This window comes from Heterodontus francisci, chromosome 13, assembly GCF_036365525.1.
Source record: "Heterodontus francisci isolate sHetFra1 chromosome 13, sHetFra1.hap1, whole genome shotgun sequence".
In the NCBI taxonomy this organism is placed as follows: Eukaryota; Metazoa; Chordata; class Chondrichthyes; order Heterodontiformes; family Heterodontidae; genus Heterodontus; species Heterodontus francisci.
In genome coordinates, this window is record NC_090383.1 from 16,209,767 (window position 1) to 16,223,082 (window position 13,316).

At 41.8% G+C, this 13,316-nt stretch overlaps 1 protein-coding gene across 10 annotated transcripts in view; it reads left to right on the plus strand.

The window, feature by feature from the left end:
- Positions 1-13,316, plus strand: part of ralgapa2 (Ral GTPase activating protein catalytic subunit alpha 2) — a 616,204-nt gene that overhangs the window by 400,835 nt on the left and 202,053 nt on the right. The gene's annotated exons all lie outside the window — the stretch shown is intronic.

The following is a 13,316-nucleotide window of genomic DNA, read 5'->3' on the forward strand; positions in this document are numbered from 1 at the left end:
GCTGGATTTTATGCTGTCTCCTGTAGCGAGCTTGAAGGCGGGGAGAGCATTTAATCAGGTGGGATGATGGTGGGTGGGGAAAGCGGTTAAAGTATTGAAGGAGATAAAGGGTTTAGGGGAGGAATACCAGAGCGTGGGACACAAGCGACTGAAGATTCTGCTGCCAGTGGTGTGACAAAGGGAGATATCCACAAAATGTCAAAAGTCATTGAAACAAAGGGTCCAAGAAGGCTGGAGGAGGTTTCAGAGATAGGATTGGGTGAGGTTATTGGGGATTAAAAGATAAGGACGAGGGTTTGTAATTTTAATATGCTGGAGGACGTGACCAATGTAGGTCAGCAAAGAATGAGATAATGGGTGAGAAAAATTTATTGCAGGCCAGGACAGGACATGTGCAGCAGACTTTTTAACACATTGGGGTATTTCAAGGATAGGAGGCCAGCAGGGAGAAAATTTAGAGTAATTGGGCTGAATTTTACTAGCCCCTCGACGTCGGGGGTCATAGTGGGAGGGGCCCGTAAAATACTTGCGGGAGAAGCCCACCATGACTCACGACGCCGAGAAAGCTGTGCCGCATTTTACCCCCAGCAGCGGTGTGGGCTCCTTGCCGCTAGGCGGCGGGGCCTTCATTTACATATTTAAATTCATTTTCAAAAAATGCTAATTACCTTTTCTGCTCCCAGCAGCCGTCCCACGCCGATTTTACGGACGCCAGCCACAACTCGCACGCTTTCGGAACTCCATTTGGAGTTCCGCAGTGAGCCACTGGTGGCGAGGGGGGAGTGGGAAAAACAATTCTTATTGGCTGTGGGGATGGTGGGAATGGGTTGAAGGGCAAATTTAATGAGATTGGAGGGGAAAGTTTGTGTTGGGACTGAAATACATTTTATTCATATCAAACAATAAAAAAACCATTGTGGGGGTTGGGAAGGGGCCTCGAGCTTTTAATTTTTTTTCAATAAAACATGTAGTGACAACCCTTTAAAAATTCAACTTTCTCTTAAGGGCTTGAATCCCTTTAAAGATAGCATCGACGCCTGCGCGGTGGCGCCCGACACCATTGCCGAGGAAGGAGCGGCCACCCACTTTATGCCATCAGGGGCAGCCGCTCAGCCCCCTCCATTTAAATGAGCCTCCGCGCGAAATAATGCGGGGGCTCAGCAGCGGCGCTTCCGTGACAAAAGGCTGCCGAGTTCGATGTGCAGTGCGCTAATAAAATTCAGCTCATTGAGTCTTGGGATTAAAAAAGCAAAGGGCTGAGGTAGGGGGACAATGGGGCAGCTATGAAGGTATAAGAAAACAGTCTTTGTGATGGAGAGTTGAAAAGGGCACCAATAGTGGAGGTATTCTATAGGCCTCCAAATAGTGAGAGCGATATAGAGGAGCAACTCTGCAGGGAAATCATAGAGATGTTCAAAAACCATAGAGTGGTGATATTGGGGGACTTTACCCAAATATCGATTGGGATAATGTTAGAGTAAAGGGTAAGGAGGGGGAAGGAATTTCTGAAATGTGCTCAGGAGAACCTCCTTGACCAGTATATTCTCAGTCCAACTAGGAAGGAGGCATTGCTAGATCTGGTGCTGAGAAATGAGGTGGACCAAGTGTCTGTGGGAAAACACTTGGGTAAGAGCGATCATCGTATCATAAGCTTTAGATTAACAATAGAGAAGAGCAAGGAACAATCTGAAGTAAAATTTCTAAATTGGAAGACGGCTAACTTAAATGGGATGAGGGGGGATCTACCCAGGGTAAAATGGAACCAAAGGTTGCTTGAGAAAAACCCAACGAAACAATGGGTGATCTTTAAGGAGGAGATATTTCAGGTACATTCCAACAAGGGCAAAAGGTAAGGGAAACAAAGCCAGGGCTCCTTGGATGGCGAGGGAGATAGACAATATGAACAAACAAAAAAAGGAGGGTTTATGATGCATGTCAGGTGAATTCTTCAGCGAGAAAAAGTACAAATACAATAAGTGAAGAGGAAAGTAAGACTGGCAAAGAGAAAATATGAGAATAGAATGGCAGTTAATATAAAAGGGAACTCAAAAATGTTCTACCAGTATATAAATAGTAAATGGTTAGTAAGGGGCAGAGTGGGTCCTATTAGAGACAAAGAGGGTGGCATATCTTTAGAGGGACAGGCAAGGCTAGAATAGGTAATGACTACTTTGTACTGGTGTTTACTAAGGAAGAGGATGCTAAACAAAATATCAGTGGAAGCACAGATGGTAAAGGTAATGGATGGGGTGAAAATTGATCGGCAGGATGTACCAGAAAGGCTGGCGATGCTTATTGTGGTTAAGTCGCATGATCTGGATGGCTTGCATCCCAGGTTGCTAAAGGAAGTGGGAGCGGAGATAGTTGAAGGGCTTGCCATAATCTTCCAATCTTCCCTAGATATGGGGGAGTTGCCAGAGGATTGGAGAATGGCAAATGTGACAGCCTTATTCAAGAAAGGGTGCAAGAACATTTAGAGTAACTACATACCAGTCAGTTTAACATCAGTGGTGGGTAACATTTTAGAAACAGTAATCGGGGGAAAAAAATCAACAGGCACTTGGAGAGATTTGAGTTAATTAATGATAGCCAGCACAGATTTGTAAAAGGCAGATCATGCTTGGCTAATATAGTTGAATTTTTTGATGATATAACAGAGAAGGTTGATGAAGAGAAAGCAATGGATGTTGACAAAGTACCACATTAAAGGCTGATTAAAAGGCCAGCTTGGATATAAAATTGACTGAAGGACAGAAAACAGCAAGTCATGGTAAATGGTTGTTTTTCAGCCTGTAGGGTGGTCAGACAGTGGTGTTCTCTGATGTTCAGTGCTGGGACCCTTGCTTTTTTTTGATATATATAAATGATGTATGTTAGGGTCTGAAGTTCTGTTAATGGATGATAAATACTTAGTAGTTCAAGGTATTAGGGTGAACAGATGTTGGGTGTTAATTAGTTAATTGCATTCAAATGTGTATATATAACGAAGAGCCGGCCAGCACTGGTTGTGTGTTAGGAATGGAGAAGTAAGCTCTGTGACAAGCAATTAACAGTCTCTACCTCAGCTTTTTGGTCTCAGTGTCTTCTTCACAAACAGGCTTGGAAGTTCCATAACAACTTGGATATTGGAATACAGATTAAATTTCAAAATTTGCCAATGAGACCAAACTTGGAGATATGGCAGACAGGACATAGATAGGATAGCAGAATGGGCAGACAAGTAGCAGATGGAATTTAATACAGAGAAGTGTGATATGCATTTTCGCAGAAAGGGTAGGGACAGGCCATATAGACTCAATGGCATAGTTCTAAAGAGTGTGTAGGGACAGAGGGACCTGGGGGTTCATATGGATAGATCTTTGAAGGTGGCAGGACATATTGAGAGAGTAGTTAGCAAAGCATATGGGATCTTGGGCTTCATAAATAGAAGTATTGTTCACACCATCGCCCTTGTGCTTGCTGATCTACACTGGCTACCGGTTAAGCAATGCCTCGATTTTAATATTCTCATCCTTCTTTTCAAATCCTTCCATGGCCTTGCCCCTCCATTTTAAGGCATATTGTAATGAGATTGGGAGGATACTTGTGTGTATCACGACATCAACAAAATGGGTGCAACGTTGGATGCTTTTTTGGGTCCAACTTCTGGGTCGTTTCCAAGGAAGAAACTCCAGGCCACAATTTTTATGAATGTATTATCAAGACCTTTTTCTTAGCTGATGTATTTTTCATGAGTATATGGAGAAGATTTTAGTGCATCATTGGGTTTTGCTTCCCATTTTTAAGTGTTGTGAATATAAAACTCTGTGTTAAATTAGATTATCATTTCTTTGTGATTCATTTTAATAAAGGACTTGCAATTCTAAGGGTAATCACTGCAATATTTCTGCCAGCCGTTTTGTGCCCATGCATTAAAATAGTAGTTTAAGGTAGATCCAGTGCAATATTGCAGTATATAATTTAGTATTACTACTTGTGCATCACATGGTCTCATTTAGGTGAATAACTGTATTTATTAACACACATCATTCAAATTTATTTGCTATAGTTTGAGATCAAATGGCTTATAATACAGCAGCAGGCATGCACACGAACCCTTAGGTGGAATAAAAATCACATTGTAAACTAAATTTGCCAAAATTATTGTGTAGTTTAATCTTCCTGTAGTCTACAATTTCTGATTTATCACATACTAGAGCAGAGGTTCCCAAACGTTGCTTATTGCGTACCCCCTTCCAGATCTACCAGCTGCATGCATACCCCTACCAGCAGACAGATTTAATATTTTAACCCATTTAATGCCCAAGCATATATTAAAATGCATGAATTATCATACACAGACACAATTAAAACAATGTCTTAATAAACTTGCCATTAATGTGACATGAGGTCTTTTGTTCAAGCATAGGCGCATACTGTTTGTAATGATAGGTGATAGTTTGAGTCATAAGTTGCTCAGTAAATTGGACACTGAAGCATAAAGGCAAATTTTTGTGCACTCCACTTTTGGGTGAAGAATGCATTTGTTGACCCTGTATACCTGTTTCCCCACCTCACCCTTGAATACCCCTCCTCTCTAATTTCTTTGTCACAGTTTTGTTGAAATATTGGCACTGTCTGCTGTCAGTATATGCATGCTGTGGGGATAGTTAAAGAGGAAAGTAGCAGCCATAAACTTCACGCCCTTAGAATCACAGAATGAGGCCATACCCAAGTCCAGGTCGTTTTGATAAAACAAAAAAAGCAATTATCCGAAGACTGAGCCCTGGGGGACTCTGTGGCATCCTTCTCCAAGCACTGATTTCAGTCACCTTCCCAGCCACTCACTCGAATTGAAAAAACTGTGTGAATCCTTGGCATTCTATTTGATGCTGAGCTGAATTTTAAGCCCCATATCCTAACCATCACCAACACCGCCTATTTCCACCTCTGCAACATTGTCACCCCTCTGCCACTGAAACCTTTATACAGTCTTTGTCACTGCTAGTCTCATTTATTTCAATGCCCTCCCATCCTCCTCAAACTCCTACTTGTCCAAAACACAGCAACCTGAATTCCATTCTGCACTAAGTCCCATTTATCCATCGGTGACCTGTCCCTGACTGGTCCCTGTCCCACAAGCTCTTAAATTTGAACTACTCATTCTTATCAAATTCCTTCATGCCCTTGCTGCACCCTAGCTCTACAATGTCCTCCAAATCTTAGAGTCATAGAATCAACATAGCTGGGAAGGGGGCCATTCTGCCCATCAAATCCATGCTGGCTCTCTGTCGAGCAATCCAGTCAGTCCCATTCCCCCTTACTATTAGCTTCCATGGCATCGTTCAGTCCTCTTATTTTTTTTTTATGCAATTCCCTCCCTTTACCTCACCAGAGGTAGATCCTTTGGTGGTATTGGCTCCACTCTTCCCCCTAACCACCTCTGCATGTCCACCAGCTTCTGCTCCTTTAAAAAGTCTTATGAAAACCCATCCTCTTAGTCTGATTTTGGTCATATGCTGCTAATCTCACCCTCCATGGCTTGCATCCTTTTCCTTGACAACTTTCATTTGTAAAGGATGTTTTTCTTTCCATTAAAGGCATTATTTTATTTGAATTTGGAAGTCAGGTTATTTTCTTGTATCTGCACACAAATCAATTGAAGATTTTTTTCATCGTATCCCTCCAGCGGTTCAAGAAAATAGCTCACTACCACCTTCTCAAGGGCAATTAGGGATGGGCAACAAATGTTGGCGTTGCCAGCAACGCTCACATCCCATGAAAACGAAAAACAAAAGATGTGTAGATTTTAAAAAGTTTGAAAAGTCTGAATTCCTTACGTAAATCAATGAGGTTTTCAGCAATGTCTCCCGCCCCACACCAGTGCAGAGCCAGGGCAACTTTGTAAGTGTGGAGTGCACAGAGGTACAGTTAGGAAGAGAACAAAAGGGAGAGGTTTGTAGTAGGGTTGCTAGCAGGAGTACAAAAGTGATGGTGCAAGGCAAAATGAGGTGGTAATAAGTCAAGTATAGAAACAAGAGGTGCATCCAGAGGAGGGCGACTATGATAAATTACAAGAAGATGTTAATAAAGGTGCAGAACAGGCATATAATTGACAAATGAATTTCAACATTAATAAGTGTGAGGCATTACATTTTGGTACAATAAATAAGGAGGTTGCGTATTACTTGGAAAATAAGAATCCAATTGGATAGAGGAACAAAAAGATCTAGGAGTGCAAATGTACAAATCATTGATAAGTCAACATGGCCATAACAACAGCTAGCAAGCAGTCGAGTTTATTTCTAGAGGGATAGAATTGAAAAGTAGAGGTGTTATGCTTAGCTTGTAATGAACTTTGGTTTGACCACACTTGAAGTGCTGTGTACAGTTCAAGTTGCATATTATTGAAATAATATAGAGATATTGGAGAGGGTGCAATAAAGATTTACAAGATTGATACCAGAACTGCAAGGTTATTCCTATCAGGAAAGCATGAACAGGCTGGATCTCTTTTATTTTTCTCTTGAAAAGGGAAGGCTGAGTGCTGAGGAGACAGAGGTCTTTAAAATTATGCAAGGTTTTGATAGAGTGAACACGAGTGTGTTTCCACTTTTAGGGAAGAGCATAACCGGAGGCCATTAATATAAGGTAGTCACGAAGAAATCAAACAGGGAATTCAGAAGAACGTCTTTACCCAGAAAATAGTGAGAATGTGGAACTTGCTACCACAGGGAGTGGTTGAGGCAAATAGTATAGATGCATTTAAGGGACGGCTAGATAAGCATATTCGGGAGAAGGGAATAATAGAAGGTTATGCTGATGGAGATGGCTGAGAAAGATGGAAAAAGGCTCAAATGGAGCAAAAATTACAGCGTGGACTGGTTGGAGTGAATTTCCTGTTTGTGTGCTGCATAATCTGTGTAATTCTATGTAAATAGTTACAGCAGAATAATAGAGGAGGAGAGAAACATGAAAAATCTGCCAAAGAAGCGAAGGCTGATTTTGGCCCTGGAATGTGATGGAAGAAAGTTAGCTTGACTCTAGGGGTGCAGAGCACTCCGTCAGACGTGAACTGATGGGGGATTCCCCACCCCAGACACTAGTCCACACCTCCTTCACTCCCAGTGGCTCTGGTGTAGCCATTCTGCATGACCAACACTCGCTGTGCAAGAGAAAACGGGAGTGGCAGTTAAAATCTAAAGTCGTTAAACTCGATGTTGAGGCTAGAAGGCTGTAAATTGGCTAATAGAAGGGCGAGATGCTGTTCCTCGAGCTTGCGTTGAGCATCATTGTAACAATGTAGGAGGCCAAGGACAGAGAAGTTAGAGTGTGAGTGGGAAAGAGAATTAAAGTGGCAAGCAACATCTCTGTCAGGCTAGAAATGAAATGCGAGACATTTCCTCTCTACCTCTTGCCTCTTAAGTTCAATGAAAATGAGCATTTTACCATAGACAGACCTGGCTATTTATTGATTGGAAACTTAGTTTTGCATTTAATCTATTTAATTCAACCAACTGTACACCATAACACGACTAAAATGTTTCCCAGTTTCAAGTACCACCTTTTTCAATCCTATCTTCAATGTACCAAAAACCTAGAGTAATCTATTGGATCAATGTTTTGTTGAAAAGAAAATTGACCAACATGAAATGCAACTCAATATTACACAGGATAAAGGCTGTTGAAGTTGGGGGTGATATATTAGCACGGATAGAGGATTAATTAGCACACAAGAAGCAGAGAATAGGGAAAAATGGGGCATTTTCAAGTAGACAGGCTAAAACTAGTGGCTGCAAGGATCAGTGCTGGGGCATCAACTATTGACGATCTATAATAATGTCTTAGATGAAGGGACCACAAATAATATATCCCAAGTTTGCTGATGGTACAAAGTCAGGCGGGTCAGTGAGATGTGATGAGGACACAAAGAGGCCGCAAAGGGATATCAACAGATTATCTGAGTGGACAATAAGGTGGCAGATGTAATGTAGGAAAATGTGAAGTTATACACTTTGTTAGAAAGAATAGAAAATCAGTTTTTTATATATATATTTTATATTGGGTGAAAGTTAAATGTTGATATTCAGAGATTTGGGTGTCCTCGTACAAGAAACACAAAGTTAGCATGCAGGTACGGCAAGCAATTAAGACAGCAAATGGAATGTTGGTCTTTATTACAAGAGGATTGGAGTACAAGAGTAAGGAATAAGTACAGTAGAGGTGTGCAAAGGAAACCCGACGCAAGCCCGAATTCTGGACCCGGATGTCTGACCCCACCCGGCCTGAACCCGACACATGTCGGGACCCGTCGGGGTCAGGTCGGGTGACAGGCCTTTACATCAGAACATGGGTAAAGGCCTGCTACCTGACTTGACCCCGACGGGATCCGATGGCATGTGTCGGGATCGGGTCGGGCTTCCGGGTCCAGCATTCGGACCTGGGTCGGGTTTCCTTTGCATACCTCTAAATTACAGGGCTTTGTTTGGTGAGACCATACCTGGAGTACTGTGCACAGTTTTGATCTCATTATCTAAGGAAGGATATAATTGATAATTGTCTTGGAGGCGGTGCAATGAACTTTTACTAGCTTGATTCCTTGGATATGAGGATTGTCCTGTGAGGAGAGATTGAGTAGAATGGGCCTATAGTCTCTGGAGTTTAGAAGAATGACAGGTGAACTCATTGAAACATCCAAGATTCTTCAAGGCCTTGACTGGGTAGTTGCTGAAAGGCTGCAGAGTATAGAACTAGGGGACATAGTCTTAGGATAAGAGGTCAGTCATTTAAGACCAAGATGAGGAATTTCTTCACTCAGAGTTGTGAATCATTAGAATTCTCCACTGCAGAGGGCTATGGATACTCGGTCACTGAGTATATTCAAGGCTAAGTTTTTCGGAATCGAGGGATATGGGGATTGGATGGGAAAGTGGAATTGAGTTCAGGGATCAGCCATGATATTGAATGGCAGAGCAGGCTTAATGGCTTATTTCTCCTATTTTTATGTTCTTATGTCCTTAACTCCTATAAAGTCTTCATAGTAATCTCTTTCTTAGTAGGAGATAGCCTAGTTGTTGACTTTTAGCTAGTGGTGTCCTGCTGTTTCATGTTCCTTTGCATCATGGAGAGATTCTGCTAATTCCTGTTAGTGGACAAATTATTGAGTGGCTCTACAAAGGAAAAAAACTAATTGTGAGGCTCCAGAAAAAGAAAAAGTGAGAATTGGTTGCATACATAGTGGACATTTGATATAGCTATTTTAGGCTACAAAATGCAGCAGCACCTATTTTGCATATAGAAAGTCATAGGCTGCATTTTAAGAGTCCACAGCCAAAGTAGGCGGCGGACGTAAAAAAATGTGGCCCACGCACACGGGTGCCACGTCACAGAGCTGCCGCGATTTCAAACACGACTGCTCATTTGCACTGCCATGGCGCCCAATCTCTCTTGTTCACTGCAACACACAAAATCGAAGTACAGATCTGCTCTGACTTAAGCTCACATTTAAGAATCGATATTTTCATTCACAACTAAATAAGCGATGATGTGGAGGGGACTGGCAAGCCGTCGCAGACAATGGTGTCCGGCGCCAATGCGCAGGCGCCAGCACCATTTTTAAAGGGCTTACAGCCCTCAATGTCCATTTAAAATTTAAAGGGCCAGGTAAGTTTTAAGTTTCCTAAAACTAAATAAAATAAACTTACCATGCACTTTCCCACCTCGCCTCCAATGATAAATCTCAACATTCCTGCCCTTATACCTCCTGGAATACAGATATTTAAAATTTGAGCTTTAAATCGTGGTCCCGTTGCTGAGCGGCAGGGCAGCTGCCACAAGGCCTTGCTGCCGCCGCCGAGATCAGTACAGGGCATGCCGTCGTCCAGGTCGCTAGCTGGCCTCCACCCTACCGATCTTCATTGCCCCCTCCCACCACTGTTCCCAACGGTGGAGAGGCTTTAAAATCCAGTCCATAGAATCATAGGAAGTTTATGGCACAGAAAGAGGCCACTTGGCCCATTGTGTCTGGGCCGGCCGAGAAATGAGCCACCCAGTCTAATCCCACTTTCCAGCATTTAGTCCGTAGCCCTGCAGGCTACGGCACTTGAGATGCATATCCAGACACCTTGTAAATGAGTTGAGGGTTTCTGTATCTACTACCCTTTCAGGCAGTGCGATCCAGACCCCCAGCACCCTCAGAGTGAAAAAAGTTTTCCTCATCTCCCCTCTAATCTTTCTACCAATCACTTTAAACCTATGGCCCCTAGTCACTGACCTCTCTCCTAAGTCAATATCCCTAAAAAGCTGAAGCTATTAATTCATTCTTTAATAGTTTTGTGTATTGGACAGAATTCAATCATTTCTGTTAAATAATAAAAACTAGTGTTATTAGTAATAGTAAGTCCAGTGACATTCTTAGTGTAACAACAAATATCAACTCGTACTGTGCAAAATACAATCAGGCACATGAATCAATAAGACTTGACATGCTTTGTTTCTCACTATTTTCTTGAAACCTGGTGAGTATTCAGTTGTGAATGAAAATATCGATTCTTAAATGCAAGCTTAAGTCAGAGCAGATCTGTACTTCGATTTTGTGTGTTGGAGTGGAACAAAAGTGATTAACTGAACATAGAAATCAGACAATGGAGAACAATCTTGTCTGAATACTTCTCACATGACATAACCCTCCGAAACTGAAGTATTTCCACTTTTAGAATTGGTTTCAATCTGTCATCTTCAATCGTTTCCACTAACAAGTTGCCTTATCTCATCAATGAGGGTGTCAGGCAATCTGTGTTAGCAATTTAATGGGTCAACCAGAAATCTAACCTAAGGCCTCCTCATATCAAAGCCTTAAATTGTTGAACAAACTATCTTGAAGACTCAGAGTCATGTAACACTTATGGCTCTGTATATTCTGCCTTATTATCATTTTCATAGAGCTTAATCATGGATGGAAAGTGTATTAATTCATCTCTGTGTCTAAAACACACAAACTTGTTGATAAATTAAACTCACTTTTCATAAGTTCCGATAATAACTTCATCTTTCCTTACAATTCCACATTTAATTTGGCTGGATGCAGGAACAGGTCTGCTGGAAAGTCCAAATCTAAAATCCATTGAAGGGAGCTTTATGCTTGGCCAATTTCTTCCATCAGTTCTTTCATGGGATTCAGCAATTCAAATTTACATTGTTTCCACCATAAAACTAGCTTGCTGCGGAAGGTCTGAAGGAAGAGTTCCACTATTGAGTTCTTCAAACAGATATTTGATTGGCCTGTGATTCAGTGCATGGGTTTCAGTGCAATTCAAAATTTCTAAAAACTAGCTTCATAATGTGCATCAAACTCAGTTGCTTTTAGATCAATTCAGTGAAATATCCAGAATTTTGTACATGTGTCAGGAGCTTTACAAGGTCTCACTAATCCTCTTAATGATAATATTCCTTGTGCTCCATTCATAGCAAATGTAGTATGATTTTTCAACAGTGCCTTGGCTTTCTAAATAACAGACATCAGGGCCTCCTTGCTTGATATCTATGCTGCGATTGGATCCTTTAGTGATATAATGTTCTTATTAGTGATGTATGATTCTTCTTTGCAATCCACTTGTCAGACACAGTGGAGTGAAATTTCTTTTGGAGCATAATTGGGAAGTTGCACCTCAAATTATGCTCATTTATGCAGCCATTCCACTGACATCAGATTAACTTGCATGTCAATCTCATTAGCTTACACTAGAAAATTCTTGTCAATGAACTTGTGGTTAGTGATCAAGTAGCGATTTGAGAATTTGCAGGATAGGATGCAGCCAGTTGAGTTTTGGATGAGCTGAAGTTTACTGAGGATGGGGTTTGGAAGGCCATCAAGGGAGCATTGAAATCGTTGAGTTTGGAGGTGACAAGGGCATGGTTGAAGATTTCACAGTAGATAAGCTGAGGAAGGGGAGGAGATGGGCGATGTTATGAAATTAAAAATAGGTGGCACTGCAATGGGGAGGATATGGGGTTGGAAAGTTCAACTCTGAATTGAATAGGATAGAATGGTTGCAATCTGATTACATCTGAGACAGTGGTCGAGAAGGGGGATGGAATCAATGGCAGCAGTATGGAGTTTGTAGCAGAGCCTGAAGATGGTGATTTTGATTTTCCCAACATTTAACTAGAGGAAATTGGGGCTCATCCAAGGGTGGATGTTGGACATATGGTCTGACAACAAAGAGGAAATGATACTAAGGCAGGTGCTTCAGGAATAGAGCTGGATCTCATCCGTTGAACCGATGAAAACATAGAGATTACAGCAGAAAAACAGTTCCTTTAGCACGACTGCTCCATGCCGGTGTTTCTGCTCCACATGTTTGCAGATGAGATCACCAAGGGGCAGCATGCAGATGAGATCACCAAGGGGCAACATGCAGATGAGAAAGAGGAGGGGGCACGGTTAGATCTCTGAGGGTTTGGAGGCAACAATGCAGGAACAGGGAAAGAAGCCATAATTGGAGATTGGAACCAAGCCAAAGCAGACCTACTGCACTTTGTGTCAGAGGAGAGAAGTTGGAGGAGAATATTGTAGGCAACCATGTCAAAAGCTGCACAGAGATCAATGAGGGGTGGTCACCATGGTCACAGTGACAGACAATGTCTTTTGTTATTTTGGTTAAGGTCATTTTGATGCTGTGACAGGCAGAAATCAAATTAAGAGTAGCAGGAAAGATGGGCACAAATGTGGGAGGCAACAATACTTTGAAGGACTTTGGAGAGGAAAATGAGGTTGGTGGTGGGATAGTAATTTACAAGAACAGAAAAGATTTTTTTTCATGAGACTGAGACCACAGTTTTGAAAGGGTGAGGGGCAGTACAAAATAAATGCTCATGTAACAGATGCCTTTTGTTTTCTTCTCTTACCTCTGTTCCAGGCATACTACCAGAACTTATACTGCCACAGGATGGCAGTTCATACTTGAAAATGTTTAATTTTTCAGTAAAAAAAAATATTCTTGTACAGGTTTTGCTTCACTTCCTCAGTTATCAAACAGAATCCAGTTAAAAAGCAGAAATTTCAGTATTTAGGGTTATTCATTCTGAAACCCCATAATTATTATGAGCAACAAGCTGATGCGTTTGAAGATTAAATAACCTTTAACACTTGCTGGCTGCATGCCCTATTTAGAAAATGACAGTTCCCCTCTCAAAACCACCTGCTCCTATCCCACTTACAGATGCTTCCTACACACAGCCCTCATGTCTGACAACCCAGAAAGCCGCACCTATTGAAACCCCATCTAAAGATCACAGATCTGCTTTTGAAGTAGGGAAGAGGCACATGTTGGCCACTG